The sequence below is a fragment of the Dermacentor albipictus genome, chromosome 5 (assembly GCF_038994185.2).
Source record: "Dermacentor albipictus isolate Rhodes 1998 colony chromosome 5, USDA_Dalb.pri_finalv2, whole genome shotgun sequence".
NCBI lineage: Eukaryota > Metazoa > Arthropoda > Arachnida > Ixodida > Ixodidae > Dermacentor > Dermacentor albipictus.
The window spans coordinates 166,927,190-166,942,010 of record NC_091825.1 but is presented as its reverse complement, the minus strand read 5'-3'; the positions used below and the strand labels follow the sequence as shown (position 1 = coordinate 166,942,010).

The following is a 14,821-nucleotide window of genomic DNA, read 5'->3' as shown; positions in this document are numbered from 1 at the left end:
AATTTTTATTGTGAGCACCTAAAACCTGCCTGGGATGTAGTCCTTTGCCTCTGGAGACACATTTGCTTTACATTCTGATGTAGTTTTTTGTGTTCTTGCAGCAGTTTCGTGCATCTTAGTTGCCTTTTTTTGGTCATCGTGCATCCATCCATCATGCAGAGAAGGGTGACAGTGCACTCGCCGTTGCTTGCTCTCATTCCTTCACCATAGCTCGCGGAAGTGGCTTTACTGTCGCTCACGGTCGCGCCTTCGCCATGCTCGTGGTCACTTAGGTGTTCTGTGGTCGCGTCGTCAGCAGCGCACACGGGTGCGCTTTCCCAGTCACCGACGTGAGCTGGTCATGCCTCGTCAACAAGCTCGATGGCATCCACTTCTACGAGTTGTTTTTCCCATCTTTTCTATGCCTTTCGTGCTCTCCTGTACACGTGGGCTGTTTGGAATTTCATTTTTCGGGGCTCATCGCAGAAAACGTGTGTAAGTTGTCACGATCGTCAATCATGTTAATAGGAATGTGCAGCTCACTGCTGCGCAAATACGCGCAAGAGAGGTTTGTCAGCAGTTAAAATCTACAGCAGCCAATAGGAGTGCGCCCTGTGCCCCACGTGACTGCTACACCCAACTGCAATGCCGCATATGACTTTTTTTCACTTGCATTTGCTGGTTTATTTTTCGGTGGAGAAATGCATCGCTCCGGCTATCTTGAGCTCCAATCTCTCCTCTTAACGATGATACCAAGATGGCGGTACTGCGTCAACAGATAGCCGGGCGATCTGCGGTGCGACGGGGCCTTCCGAAGCCCGGTTTTTCCGCAATTTTTGATGACAGCACTCTACAAAAGTGCTGTTTTCTCGATTTCTACCGCATATTTTGTTATAATATTTCACTACGAGGTAAATAAAGGTCGTGGATTGTGAAAAAAAAATTAATCAGGAAATCTAAAATTTTGGCAATTTCACCACTACAATTGCCGCATTCCCCCTTAAGAATCTGTTTGGTGTGTGCAGATCGCTTGGTAGGTCTTGAAGAGCCGTTAGCGTTGCATTCAACAGCATTCGAAAGAGGGTAAGCGCAATCATCATTAGCTAGACTTGGCAATGACACATTGCTGCGGCAAGTTTGGGGTGCGATTATTATGCGGGAAAGAAAAAAAAATATAATTTTGATGACAAAATTCAGGGGTGCGATCATTATGCAAGTAAATACAGTAACACTGAAAAATTTGTTTCAACATCATGCACAGTCGTTAAAAGCAATGCAAGAAGGCCAGCCCCACCCACTTCACATTTCTCTTTTAGATCCTTGTTGAACAGGACGCACACAATTGGCATCTCTGTTAATAAAGTTGCACAGAGTTCATGGCCACAACAAAACATGTCCTTTGCACAAAGTTATGACCGCAGCAATATATCTGGATCAAATCCCAGCAGTGGCAGCCATATTTCGATGGAGGCAAAATGCAAGAAGTTTATATACTTGTGTTGTGCATGCCAGGTGGTCAAAATTAATCCAGAATCATATTGTGGTTCTGGCACGTAAAATCCCAGAATTCAAAATAATAAGAAACATATTTTGCACGTTCAAACAATTGTGCATTCAGCACAGGTCACACATAGACCTATAGTAGCCCAGGAATGCAGGTGGAATCTGTTGCTGGCTTGTGCCTTTTTGCAAGTTTGCATGTCACAGCATATCTGTTCGTGTGATCCTACTGAACATGCAAAACCTCTGATGATCGTTTTCAAGTCTTCGGTGCACCATTTGCGCATGCCACAGGTGGAGCACTCCAGCACAAGCTTTACTGATTTTCCCGGGGGAGCAGTAGGGGCCGCAGTATAGGCCGGGCCTGCTCTCCTGGAGCAGTGTCATCACTCGCGCCCCGCTTTTCATATGCTTCTCTCTGTGACTTTTCAAAAGCATTTTTTAATGGTCACCTTTGAGTTAGATAAATGTCCTTCTGCAAAAACATGCAAAAATCGGTAGGTGGGAGCCACGAAGCTAGTGAAACGGAAGCAAAGCAGGTACGTCCTACGTGCCTTTAGACACAGCATTATTATAATCTCAGGTGCCCTCCTGAAGCAGTACTTGTAAAAACAAAAAAAAGAAATCCAATCTATCATTACTACGACAGAAGCACCCAGCAACTAGAAAAAGGCACCCTGCGACTTCTACAACGCCAATCAGAACTTTGCCGAGTCTGTACTCCTTGATGGGATCCTTTGAACGCAAGCATCAGTGCTTTCTTGCTGCACCCAAGACGCAGAACGAGTCCAAGGAACTCTTGTATGGTGAATAAATCCACGATTGCAAATTCAGTCCTGCTGTCCTTGATGTCCTCCTTTGTGCCGACAACCAGCAGCTCGAACTGTCGCTCCATTGCAGACTGCGACACCAGGCATGTTTCCGTGTTACCAGCACTCGCTGCGCGCTCGCTACTTTCATCAGTCACGAAGAAAACTGTGTCTACATGATCTGTGCCAACAAGTGTGGCGTGGGCAGACGAATTGTTGATGCTAGATCCAGCAGAAACTTGATCTGGCAGAATCTCCAGGCAGACCAGCAACTGGCTACTCCGGGAGTATGATAGGCCTAGCCGCCTTCCGTCGCGCATTCCACGGCCGCTTTTGCGAACGCTTGACACGTAGTAGCCTTGAGACTACGATCTCCACCATTCATTCAGGCAGTGAATTGGGTACCTTATCAAATGTTGTGAAGCAAGCAGCTGATTAAACATAGACAGCGGCGTGATGAAACCACAGAGATAGAGGAACTGTAAAGGGGGGTTTATTCGGCTCGTAGAGCAGCAGCGACAAACTCAGCACCAGCAGGTGGGGCGCAACCAGTGAACGAACTGGGTACATGCCATGCGATGGCAACAGGGCTTTTCAGCCTGCCGATCTTCTTCGTCACAATCACCCCCGGAATTGAAGAGTAGCCATCCTGGCGGCCTAGGAAGAAGTGGGCGAATTGTAATACTGCTTCAGCCGGTCAATGTGCGCAGTCTCTCGCCCCCGACAACGCAGATCGGAAGATGGTGATACGGGTTCGACCGCGTAGTTCACTGGTGATGTTTGTGCAACCACGCGGTAGCGCCCGTGGTACTTCGGGAGGAGCTTGGACGAAAGGCCAGGAGCAGCAACAGGCGGGACCCAAAGCCACACGAGTGAGTCCACGGGGAAGGGGTGAGGAGGAGGATTGAGGTCATGGCATTCTTTTTGGCGACACTGTTGAGCAGAGGTCAAAGAACGGGCCAGTTGTCGGCATTTCTCGGCGTGCTGAGCAACCGCAGAAACAGGTGAGCATTCAGCAGAGTCCGGCCGGTACGGGAGAACCGTATCAATGGGGCTGGAGGGATGGCGGCCGTAAAACGGAAAGAATGGTGAGAATCTGGTAGTGGCTTGAGAGGCAGTGTTATATGCGTAAGTGACAAACGGTAGTACAAGGTCCCAGTTGGAGTGGTCAGATGCAACATACATTGATAGCATGTCACCAAGAGTTCTGTTGAATCGTTCTGTTAAGCCATTGGTCTGTGGATGATAAGCAGTAGTAGTGCGGTGAATAATTTGGCATTCAGATAGGAGTGACTGCAGGACATCTGAGAGGAATACGCGGCCCCGATCGCTCAACAGTTCACGAGGTGCGCCATGGCGGAGAACGAAGTTGTTTAGAATGAACGAGGTGATGTCTTTTCCTGATGCGGCAGGCAAGGCGGCGGTTTCAGCATACCGTGTCAAATGATCTACGGCGACAAGAGTCCATCGGTTGCCAGCGCCAGTAGATGGAAGAGGCCCGTATATATCAATGCCGACATGGTCAAATGGCTGAGCTGGGCAGGGAAGTGGTTGGAGAGGTGCGGTGGAGAGATGCGGGACACATTTGCGTCGCTGGCAGGCAATGCAGGACCGTACGTATTTGTGGACGAAGGTCTACATCCCTCGCCAATAATATCGGTAGGTGAAGCCGTGTGCAGGTTTTTGACACTCCGCCGGGACCACACTGCGGGTCAGAGTGAAAAAGCGGAACATAAATCTTGTTGAAGGTGGCGGGGCACTACTAAGAGCCATTTGCCGCCGTCATTGTGGTAGATGCGGCGATATAGAAGTCTGTCACGGACCCGCCGTGGTTGCTCAGTGGCTATGGTGTTAGGCTGCTGAGCACGAGGTGGCGGGATCGAATCCCGGCCACGGCGGCCGCATTTCGATGGGGTCGAAATGCGAAAACACCCGTGTACTTAGATTTAGGTGCACGTTAAAGAACCCCAGGCGGTCAAAATTTCCGGAGTCCCCCACTACGGCGTGCCTCATAATCTGAAAGTGGTTTTGGCACGTAAAACCCCATATAATAAAGTCTGTCACGGATTGTGAAATGGTGCGCCTGTCGGCGTAACGCTCGAGTTGCCGAAGTTGCCGGAGGATTGGGCAAAAAGTAGAATATCATGACGATCCATGGGTCTTTTCGTTGCTCTGATGCCATGTCCATGATGTCAAGTGGTGAGAAGTCATGTCTATAAGTAGAAGCACTGCTGTCTGAAGCAATAGGGGAGCGCGAGAGGGCATCGGCGTCAGAGTGTTTGCGTCCAGAACGATAGATCACACGGATATCATATTCCTCGATTCAGAGGGCCCACTGAGCAAGGCGGCCCGACGGGTCTTTTAGGTTGGACAACCAGCAAAGAGCGTGATGATCCGTCACCACGTCAAAGTGTCGACCATAGAGATATGGTCAACATTTTTGAAGAGCCCATACGATAGCCAAGCACTCTTTTTCTGATACTGAGTAATTGGCCTCAGGTTTCATGTGGGCACGACTGGCATAAGCGACCACGTATTCGGCATTAGTGTTCTTGCGTTGTGTAAGCACGGCACCAAGGCCGGCACCACTGGTGTCAATGTGAAGTTCTGTAGGTGCGCTTGGATCAAAATGGCACAAGATGGTGCTCTCGCATGCAGATTCGTAGCCACCACCGCGGCAATGCTTGCCCGATCTGTTTTGACGTTCACTGTTAAGCTTCTGGCCGTTCATTGCCGTGTTTTTCATTAAAAGAATTCGCTACTGTCAGCAATGGCACAGACTCCACCTTTGTAATCCTCACGATTGACTTCAAAGCTCGGGAAGCACAGCGTGTTGCTTAAAGGAACACTAAAGGTTAATATTAAGTCAATGTTGATTGTTGAAATACCATCCCTGAAACCTCGAGACGCTTGTTTCATGCGAAGAATAGACTTATTTTAAGAGAAAATGCGTTCTGAAGCGTCCGCGTACCTCTAGCGCAGTTCAAATTGCCCGTCCTCCGATCGAGGAGTGGTAACGTCATGGTCTCATTGTGACGTTGCGCCATCGGTGAGTAAAACGTCGCCTGCAGATGGCGCTACGGCTTTTCTACGCAAAACGCAAATGCGTGGCCCAAAACTGAGCCAAAACAGAGCCGACACCAGCGTGAAAGTGGAACTATGGTGGCTAGCGGAAGGGAAAGCGCGCGACGATAAGCTGGTTCTTTATTTTATGACGCCAACTTTGACGATCGTTTCAGTGGACGACCCTGATGACACAATGGCTCGCAATGCTGGGCTCGACTTCAGCGATTTAAGGGGGGATATGGGGATCAAAGCTAACTTTTTTATTTACCAGCCGATTTTGATGAAATTTTGCACAGATGTTAATAATATCACATAAACAAAACTGAAAATATGGTGAAAATATGGCTGCAATATGTGAAGTACTTTTTTGTTTGCAACATTGTTCTGCTTTCATTTTTGCAAAATGCCTGCACACCTGTATATTGATGCTAGGAGTTCAAACAAACATTGATAGCACTCCTATATGTATCCTCCACACAGTGACATTCCTGTAATTTTTTTAGCCTAACAGAATTTTTTTATATTTTCATTCTTTGGCAGCTACTTCAGTTGCATGAAAATCTCGACTGTGAAAACAAAAGATAACAAATTATTGAAGCAACTATTTTGAAAACAAAACATGTCACTGTGTGCAGTGGTGCACAATGAGTGCAACAAAACAAATGGTGTAAAAATATTCATAACGATGGCTGAGATATTCGCTTTGCAAGTTGACCTTGGTGGTAGAAAAAGTTTTGAGAAAAAGGTGTTCGAAGTTTTGGGCCATGTTTATTCGACTAGAAACCATCGGCCTTGTAGGTACAGGTGTCAGGTTGATCTCTTGGCTTCTTGGATCTTTGTGTGCTTTTTGTGCCCTCTTCTTGCACAAGGCACCTTTCTCAGCCGCTCGACTCGCTTGAGTCTGTCGCCACCGAGCATTCTCCTCCCGCCGTAAACCCTATCTTCCGTTCGGTTGCCGGCACAGAACCAAGTGACGCGCGGACAGTGGCGGCGGTCATATTCAACACCTCCGACAAGATGACTTGTGACTCAAGATGCGACTGCATGGTGCGACCGTTGCTGATGCATGGTTCGTGTTCACGGCCGGCAGATGCACGCGCTTGGACTGCACTTTCGTCGTTCATCTCCGTGACGGCGGTGGCACAATCGAGGTACGTCGCGGAGCAATTGCGGTTGCGGCTGCCGATGTGGTGCTTGGTCGCGTATTTCGTCGTCCACGTCCGCCCAGTCATGCTCGAAACCACAAAATGAAAATAGAAGACTCAAGTCCGAATAAAGCGATGAAGCGGCGGCGTACCTCGAGTATCCAACACGTAAACAAAGGGGCAGCAGCCAGCGCGCGAAGAAACGGGAGAAGCAGACGCCGCAGCAGCTCGCCTCCAGACCCGGCCAATGGGGCGGCTCATAGAACGCACGTGACAGAGCAAGCCAACCGGCGGCCGCGACAAGCAGCTCCGCGACCTTCATTTTGTTTTTTTTATGCTTGCTCTTCTCTCTATCAGGAAATGAAAGAGAGGTGTCAAAAGGCGAAGAGGCGCGCTTTTCAGCGGTACCAGCATGGCCGCGCCGCGTACTGCTGTTCCGGAGCTAGGGACGCTTGAAAACCGCGACTTTTCCACCGATTTTCACGGAATTTTCGCTGTATTGTCTTATGTATATATTTTTTTATGGTACTTAGCAGTCGTTTTCAGCGGAAATACTTGGAAAACTTATAGAAAAGGGGTCAAAGATACAATATCCCAGGGTGTCTACCAACCGGGAAAACCGGGAATTCTCAGGGAATTTGAACAGTCTGGAAAAACTCAGGGAAAACTCAGGGAATTTGTGCTTCCATCAGGGAAAATTAGCTGTAACTTTATTGAAAGGGAACGAAAGTCGTGTTAATGCTGGCTCCAGTAACAGAGGAATCGCAACGAATCATTATTGACGCCGTGTCATCGGCACGATGTATTGCCAGAGTAGTTAACGACCGATTTTCTAGACGCCCGATAATTTGCACGGTTTTGCGGCACCACCACGTACTCCATATAGTCAATGTATATTGCCCCGACTGCAGGTCTGAAATGGCATTAATCAAAGCCGCCACCGCCGCTATTTTGATTATCTCGCCGCCTCGAACCGGCACTCTCGCAGGCAAATCCGCAAATCCGTAACCACCACCGCGGCAACGTCAGGCCTAGCTGCTTCTATGTTCGCTATTAAGCTTCTTGCCGTGCGGTGCCGTGTTTTTCATTGAAAGAATTCGCCGCTATCACCAATGGCACCGACTCCGCCTTTGTAATCCTAGCGATTGGCTTTGAAGCTCGCAGAGCACAGCGCGTTGCGTAATGCCAGTCTGCGAAAGTTAGCTTCGCCTCGGTACACTAGTGTTAGGCGGTGAAGCATAACAAGCGTGGGAAGGGGGCAATTGTCGCGGGACACAGTATACATTACTTAATTACACATGCGTGCACGTCGTCTTCTGTCACAGTACAAGCCCTGATATGCCTAAAAAGCGTGCTGGCAGGCCTTCAGAGCTTTTTGAGACGTGCCTGTGGTAATTTTAGCCCTTAAAGGCAGTTAAAGACATGCATTAATTTTTTTCAGACTGCCCGTTTTTTTTTCAATTTTTTTTTTGCGGCCCCTCGGAAGTCCAAGAAATCAAATGTTGACTGTACAACTGACCAAGAGGATGCTTCAGATGATCCATGTGGTGAAAGCATGGTAGAAGGAGGATGAGAACAGAAAGGACCGACGCACTGAGGAATTAACGGGAAAGGAAGGGTGCCGCCACCTTTTTGAAGGAGCTTGAGCTAAAAAAACTAAGTGATGGCTGATGCTGAGACACAGGTGTCCCTCATCCAAACCAAAATAAATTGTTTACGCAGTGAAACCCAACACTGAGATGTTGTGTACGGGCTGAGAGTATGTCAGGACAGTTGAGGTTGACTTCCCAGCTGCTGAGAGAGAACCTTAGTTGTGACAAAGTTCAGGACCTCATACAGATGAGCTTGCTATCAGTTGATAGAAATAGCTGATATTAAAAAAATATTTACTTATGTATGCATCTCCTTTTCATTCGTATTTGAAAATGTTCGACTCAACTTGGAATGGGCTTTACCATTTCTTTCGCTGTGCATTCTACTAACACCTTCCTTCTGTTCTCTTTTTAAATAAAATATATATTACTCCTTACTATTCAAACTGGATTAAGTCATTTTTTTGTTTCAGCATGCTTACTAGAGAGTGACAGCATCGGGCAACGTGGTGTCAGCCTGTCTTGACATAAAACAAAGATCTGACTCATTCAGGGAATTTCGCAAAGGTGCTCAGGGAAAACCTGGAAAACTCAGGGAATTTGGAAATGTCAACTTGGTAGACACCCTGTATCTGCAACTTTCTAAAAAGTGATTTTTGGGTCGTTTTTCAAGAGTTGATCCCCGCGTCCCCCCTTAAGCACTGATGAACGTGACCTGCTGCTGAGGGCTCGCGCTGCCGGTGGCGTTGCATACTACTACGATGGCAATTGTATACCATGGCTGTACATATTCGCACATTTGTAGCTTTTCCTTCGTGAAGACCAAATGCCGCACTCACCGCCCTGTCTTCGACCTGCAGTTGTTCTTGCGCTTCGGAGAACGCAGGCAAGACCGACGGAACAGCGCTATGGGAAAGCATTGCTTCGAAAGGTACTCCACACGACTTCAAATAAGTCAGTGTTGAACTCGTAATCCTCTGGACGAAAGTGCAGCGAGCACACTATGCGATTTTCGGCTCTTTGCCAACGTGCTGTGGCAGAGGTACGGCATTTAATCACTTTGAACGGAGAGGTTCACTCGTTGGCACACAGTGATAAGTAACGTTGGATTCGCTGCTGCAACTGCCCTTGGACAAGTTCTGCGGACCGTTCGCGCATCACGTGACATCACATGGACGTGGCATTCTAACTGCTTGTTCCAAATGCAAGTTTCGCGAGCCAGCAGAACCAGCACAGCACGACGTGATAATGAAGCAACTGAAATTCCAAAGCGTGCACGGCGCAGACTCGAGCATGCAGAGTAGAGCGGAACCGAAACCTTTCGACCACCCATACTACTGAAGGTTAACGTCAAAATGTTATTTTTTCTTACAATCGAACAAAAGTAGACAAGTAGCATTTTCTTTTGTCTTATAACCTAATGAAATTATCTTTTTAATACGAGTAGTTGAGTACTAGTGACATAAATTATGATAAGGAGTGCTTTCGTCATCGGGCTAGTACCGGAATGTCGCTGGGGGGCCTCAAATCGTGTCATGCACTTACCTCAATTTCTCGGTTACTAAAGTTCTGTTCGTGCTTATATTGACGCCTTAGACGTTCTAGAGCATTGCTTTATCACTTTGACTTGGCTTCATAGTAACCTTTAGTGTGCCTTTAATGCTGGTTCCCAAAAGTCAGCTTCACCTCAGTACAGACGTTACACAGTGAAGCAAACTGGAAGTACTGTAGTGAAGCTTAACAAGCGGGGCAAGTGGGCAAATGTCACAGGACACAGTATGCATTCCTTAATAAACGGTTTGTGAAATAGTGAGCACCATCTGGCACACAACAGGCGAAGCTGCAGCGCTCTGCTTATGAGTGTATGTGGTTAGTAAGCAAGTTTAGTTTCTCGGCTTCTGCAGCGGCAACCGCGTGTGTTCACTGCGGCAAAAATAGAGTGTTTTAGTTGAGCGTCTTTACGGTACGCTCTGCTCCGAGCTGCCCCACTAAGCCACAGTGGAGCGGCGGGCGATTTTCACGTTTTAGTTATACGTTTAGCGGAGCGGAGCGGACCTTTTGTAGTTGCAGCGCCCCCTGGCTAAATTCAGGGTAATGAAAGAAAATAAAAACACTTTATGATCACTCTTATACAGTAAAATGTATGTATATAACTTATTTCTCCATGGGGTATCTAAACGTGCGCTTGTAATGCGTTACCGGTCCATTTTATCCAATAGAAAATAAAGCGCCGTCTTGGGGAACGCCACGTGTTAGCCAGCGCGCTTGCTTTCTGCATCCAATCTAATCCGTTCTGACGCCAACGCTAGCCAAAGTGCTGCGCGGCATGCTCCGCTCAGGCAGCTTCTAAGCAGACCGTGTTCCTCGCTTCGCTATCCTCCTTACGGCTAAGCGGACGGCACATGCGCATTCGCACTTCCGCTCCGCTTAACTGCTTAGTGGAGCGTAAACGCACTCAACTAAAACACTCTATTGACGCCGTCACTCCGTTCCAGTTCTTGTACATGACACGGACCTCCGACTTCTCGAAGCGTACCATTCAAACTGATCACGTGTGGCAGTATCTGCTTTCTAAAACTGCCACTATTCGCCAGGCTCATCAAGGCTCGGCACTGAAGGAAGAAGATTACGTTAAAAAAAAGAGGCAGATTCCACGCACTGTGAGAATCAATGTAAGTGAAGCTTTCCGTGCTGGATGCTTTGTTTGACGATAATAAGCGGTGATGTTCATGGCTAAAGCTTAATTTCTTCAATGTTTAGGCTAACACGAGTGCGGTGAGTTGATGTTAAGCGTTACCTTGCGTGCACTCCTGCTGTTTGTCTGCCTAGTACACAGAACACAAAGGGAGAGGTGTTTGCTTGAGGCATTGTGCACTATATTTTATAACCTCCAAGAAGGTTGAGCGTTGTCATTGCCTAGGCTAGGCCTACAGGCTTGAGCGATCGATGGCTGCCGACAAAGTCAGCGGGCCGAGCGTGATGCTCCATTTAAGCTAGTTTACCGTATTAATATGGCCCATCTGCAACAAAGCAAAGTTTCACAGAGCTGATTGTCTTATTACAACGGTCCTACTTCGCGTGCGGTAAATACGGGGAAGTCTCAAACGGTGCGTTGTTCTCGCGACTGCATGCACTAACTGCCACTGATGAATACGGTAAGCCTTGCTCTCTGGCTGTCTGTGTCGCCGGTTATGAAGAAGCTTCCGCTAGGAATTGAACGCATAGTCGTTTCTGAACTCCTTAGCACATGCCTGAATATTAAGAGGCTATATGAAAATACATTTGGATATCTCCACACCGTTGGGAGAAAAGAGCAAACCAGCGAATTCTGTCGCACGGTGGTCATTGCGCACTGCCCGTCAGCGATACCAACTGCCCTCAGATGGCTTGCATTTGATCATTTCAGTGCCGTAGTGCTATGCGCTGATTGTCATATGAGGTGCACTTTCGACATCGCTTTATATTATAATTACATGTCAGCGACAACTGAGTGACACCTCCGCACTTTCCCAAGCTCTGTTTGTCCTCGTCCATCTTGAGCTTTCCACATTTCCGTCAAAATGCGGCTTCAAAATGAAGCTAGCCGGCTGTAATAACCTTGCGCCGCTGGCATATCACAATTCAGCAGCCGCAAGTAGCGCGATGAGAACCAGATCTGCGAGGAGCAAGCAAGTTGTTTGCTGTGATAGCATCACCGGCTGTCACTTATCCATGCGGCTTTCTTCACCGGATAGCTCTTGTCGGATGGAAACAGAAATAAACTCGTGCTGCATTTGCCAGTAAAGCGATTTGTGCACAATACTTGTCACAACTAGCCGGCCTTTTCACGAAAATACTGCGATCAAAACCACCATGAACCAGCATCTCAAAGCGCGCTAAGGCTGCATTGGTTGTTTGTCTGCTTCTCCCATCTATCCATGTAGAGTGCGCTTGTGACATCTGTGTTCGCACATGATGTGCAACAGTACCTTTACAAACTGTAACTTATAAACCTGTCACCTCCAAAGCTTTTTCGGACGTGCTCTTGGCCATTTTAAACCTTAAGGGGGGACGCGGCCCTTGAAAACCGAAAAATCGCGAAAAAGTCGATTTTTGAAAAACAATATTTTCGGGTTGTATGTCTCATAAACTACCTGTTCTGTCATTATCAACCCGCAATTCAACCGCAAAGTAAAAAAAAACGCTACTTTTGACGCCACCCCAGCTCTCAAAACACGCGCAAATGCCGAAACGAAGACAAACTTCGCGCGCACGCCAATTCCGGCCCATGCGGCCTGCCCGCGCCATCTTGGTGTCGTTTTGACCGTGAATTCTTTGTCTGTGTTTTGCTGCCGTGCAAAATGGCGTCGGCGGCGCGGTTGAGGCGCTATTGGCGTTTTCCCTCGATGCGATGCGGAGCGCTGATTGGCCAGAGCAGCGCATTCAAATCCCGCGGGCCAACGCGCGCCTGCCATTGGCTGCTGCGCGGGCGGCGGCGACGGCTCCTCCTATCGGTTGCGCGCCCGCCGCACTTGCCTCGTTGCTGCCGCTTGCTCCGTGCGCCTCGATAGGCGTCTGCTTGCGAGTTGCTCATCGCCTTGTGCTATGTTTTCGATTATTTTTCCTGCTTTTTCTTTTTTTTCGCCAGTTCTGCAGCCTTTTTTAATGTTGCACGCAATGTCGAGAACGAAGCGCAAGACAGTGGCGAAGTTCGGTGCGCGGAAGCGCGCTATGCAGCTTGTCCGACCATCCAGCGTCCGATATTCTGCGGGGAGTGCCGACTACGTAGGTGCTTGCAACGGTCGAACTGTGCCATCGGATGTCGCCGATCAACAATCCGACACATTGAGTGTGCCTGGAGCCACAAGCACATCGAGTGTTTCCGAGATCGCCGGACCCAGCTCGTGTTGTGAACCGGTGCCATCGAGCGTGAGCGGACCGTCGACCATTCATCTGCGGACGCGTTTTCTAACTAAGGAAGAGATCGACGCCAATGCTAAACGCCGTGATGCCCTTCGCGCTGAACTCTGCTCCATGCCAGCGACCCGGAAGAAATTTCAACTCATGGAGCCGACTCTTACACCTGCAGCTACACCTACAAGTGAAGGCGAACATTTTTCTATAGTTCAGATGGACGTTTTTAGCACCCTGCTCCGCTGCACAGTGTGCAGATATTGCTTGGAAGGTGGTTTGACTGTGAGAGAGAGCACCAAGCTTGGACTGGCGACAAAACTCGAAGTCGTGTGCCCCTCTTGTGGCACAATTGAGAGTTTGTGGTCATCGCCCCGCAAAAAGGACACGCAGGCTTTCGAAGTCAACGTCTGCGCCATGATGGCTATGAAGCAAATAGGAAAGGGCCAAACGGCTCTCAACGATTTTTGGGCTGCTATGAACGTCTCTTACAGAGGTCTGCACCACAAGACGTTTCAAAAGCATTTAAAGGAGACGTTCAGGGAGCCAGAGGCCCACGCCTTGGATACGTTTTACGCTAATTCTGCCGCAGCAGTTATTAGCGCGTATAAAGAAATGGACCCCAGCTTTTGCAAAGACATCACTGTGGTGTACGACGGAACGTGGCACAAGCGTAGGCACACATCCCACATTGGAGTGGGATCTGTAATTGACTTCCATACAGGTCTTATTTTAGATGCTGTAGTTCTATCGAACCACTGCCTTGGGTGTCAAACAGGGCCCAAACCTGGAGATGTAGCATACGACAACTGGCACCAGTACCACATCTGCCAGAAGAACACAGATGCAAAATCTGGAAGCATGGAGGTGGAAGCAGGCCTGACTCTCTTCAAGCGATCCATATCCAGGCATGGCCTGCGTTACACAACTCTGGTGTCTGATGGGGACAGCCGTACCTTCTCTGCCCTCACAGATGAGAATGTTTATGGGATTGTGCCAATTGCAAAAGAAGAATGTCTCAACCATGTGCAAAAGAGAATGGGAAGTGGACTACGTAATATTGTCAAGAAGAGTGACAAGCCACTAAGTGGGAAGGGGGAAGTTGACAAAACACCTAATTGAGAAGCTCACAGACTATTATGGTTGGGCCCTGAGGAACAACTCCAGTGATGTGGCAGCAATGCAGCGTGCTGTGATGGCAACGTATCACCACGTCACATCGACCGACCGTGACCCTCGCCATGAACTTTGCCCAGAGGGAGCTGAATCGTGGTGCCGACACAAAGCAGCAGAGGCGAAAGGTGAGCCACAGCCCAAGCACAACCTTCCAGACTACGTTGCTGCAGCTATGTTGCCTGTCTACCAGCGGCTTTCGCAGAAGTCGCTTCTCCAGCGCTGCATGGGGAGCAAAGACTCAGAATGCATCGGAGTCCTTCCACTCTGTCCTTTGGTCATTGATGCCAAAAGAACAGCACGCATCCTTGATTGCCGTAGAAACAGCACTGCATGAAGCGGTGCTGCGTTACAATGCTGGCTGCTTGAAAGCAACCGAAGTAATATCAGTCTCCATTGGGCTCCAGCCAGGTCACCTGGCCATCCAGCGAGCTCTTGAAAAAGATGTGCTACGGCTGAAAAAAAAAAACACCAAACGACACCAAGAAAAGGTGGAAGTGAGGCAGAACAAGAAAAGAGTGCACAGGGACACTTCAAGCTACTCTGCAGGAGCTTTCTAATAAAAAATACAGTGTTCAACTTTCAAAGCCCGTTTTCTCAGAATTGATTTTTTCGCTAGTAGTGGTGCTTAGGAAAGCGATATCTCAAGAACCGTTCTTCAGATTTG

At 48.5% G+C, this 14,821-nt stretch overlaps 1 protein-coding gene and 1 pseudogene across 8 annotated transcripts in view; both read left to right on the top strand.

The window, feature by feature from the left end:
• Positions 1 to 14,821, top strand: part of LOC135904021 (splicing factor, proline- and glutamine-rich-like) — a 114,826-nt gene that overhangs the window by 15,402 nt on the left and 84,603 nt on the right. The window lies entirely within an intron of this gene.
• Positions 12,748 to 14,714, top strand: LOC139060609 (uncharacterized; annotated as a pseudogene).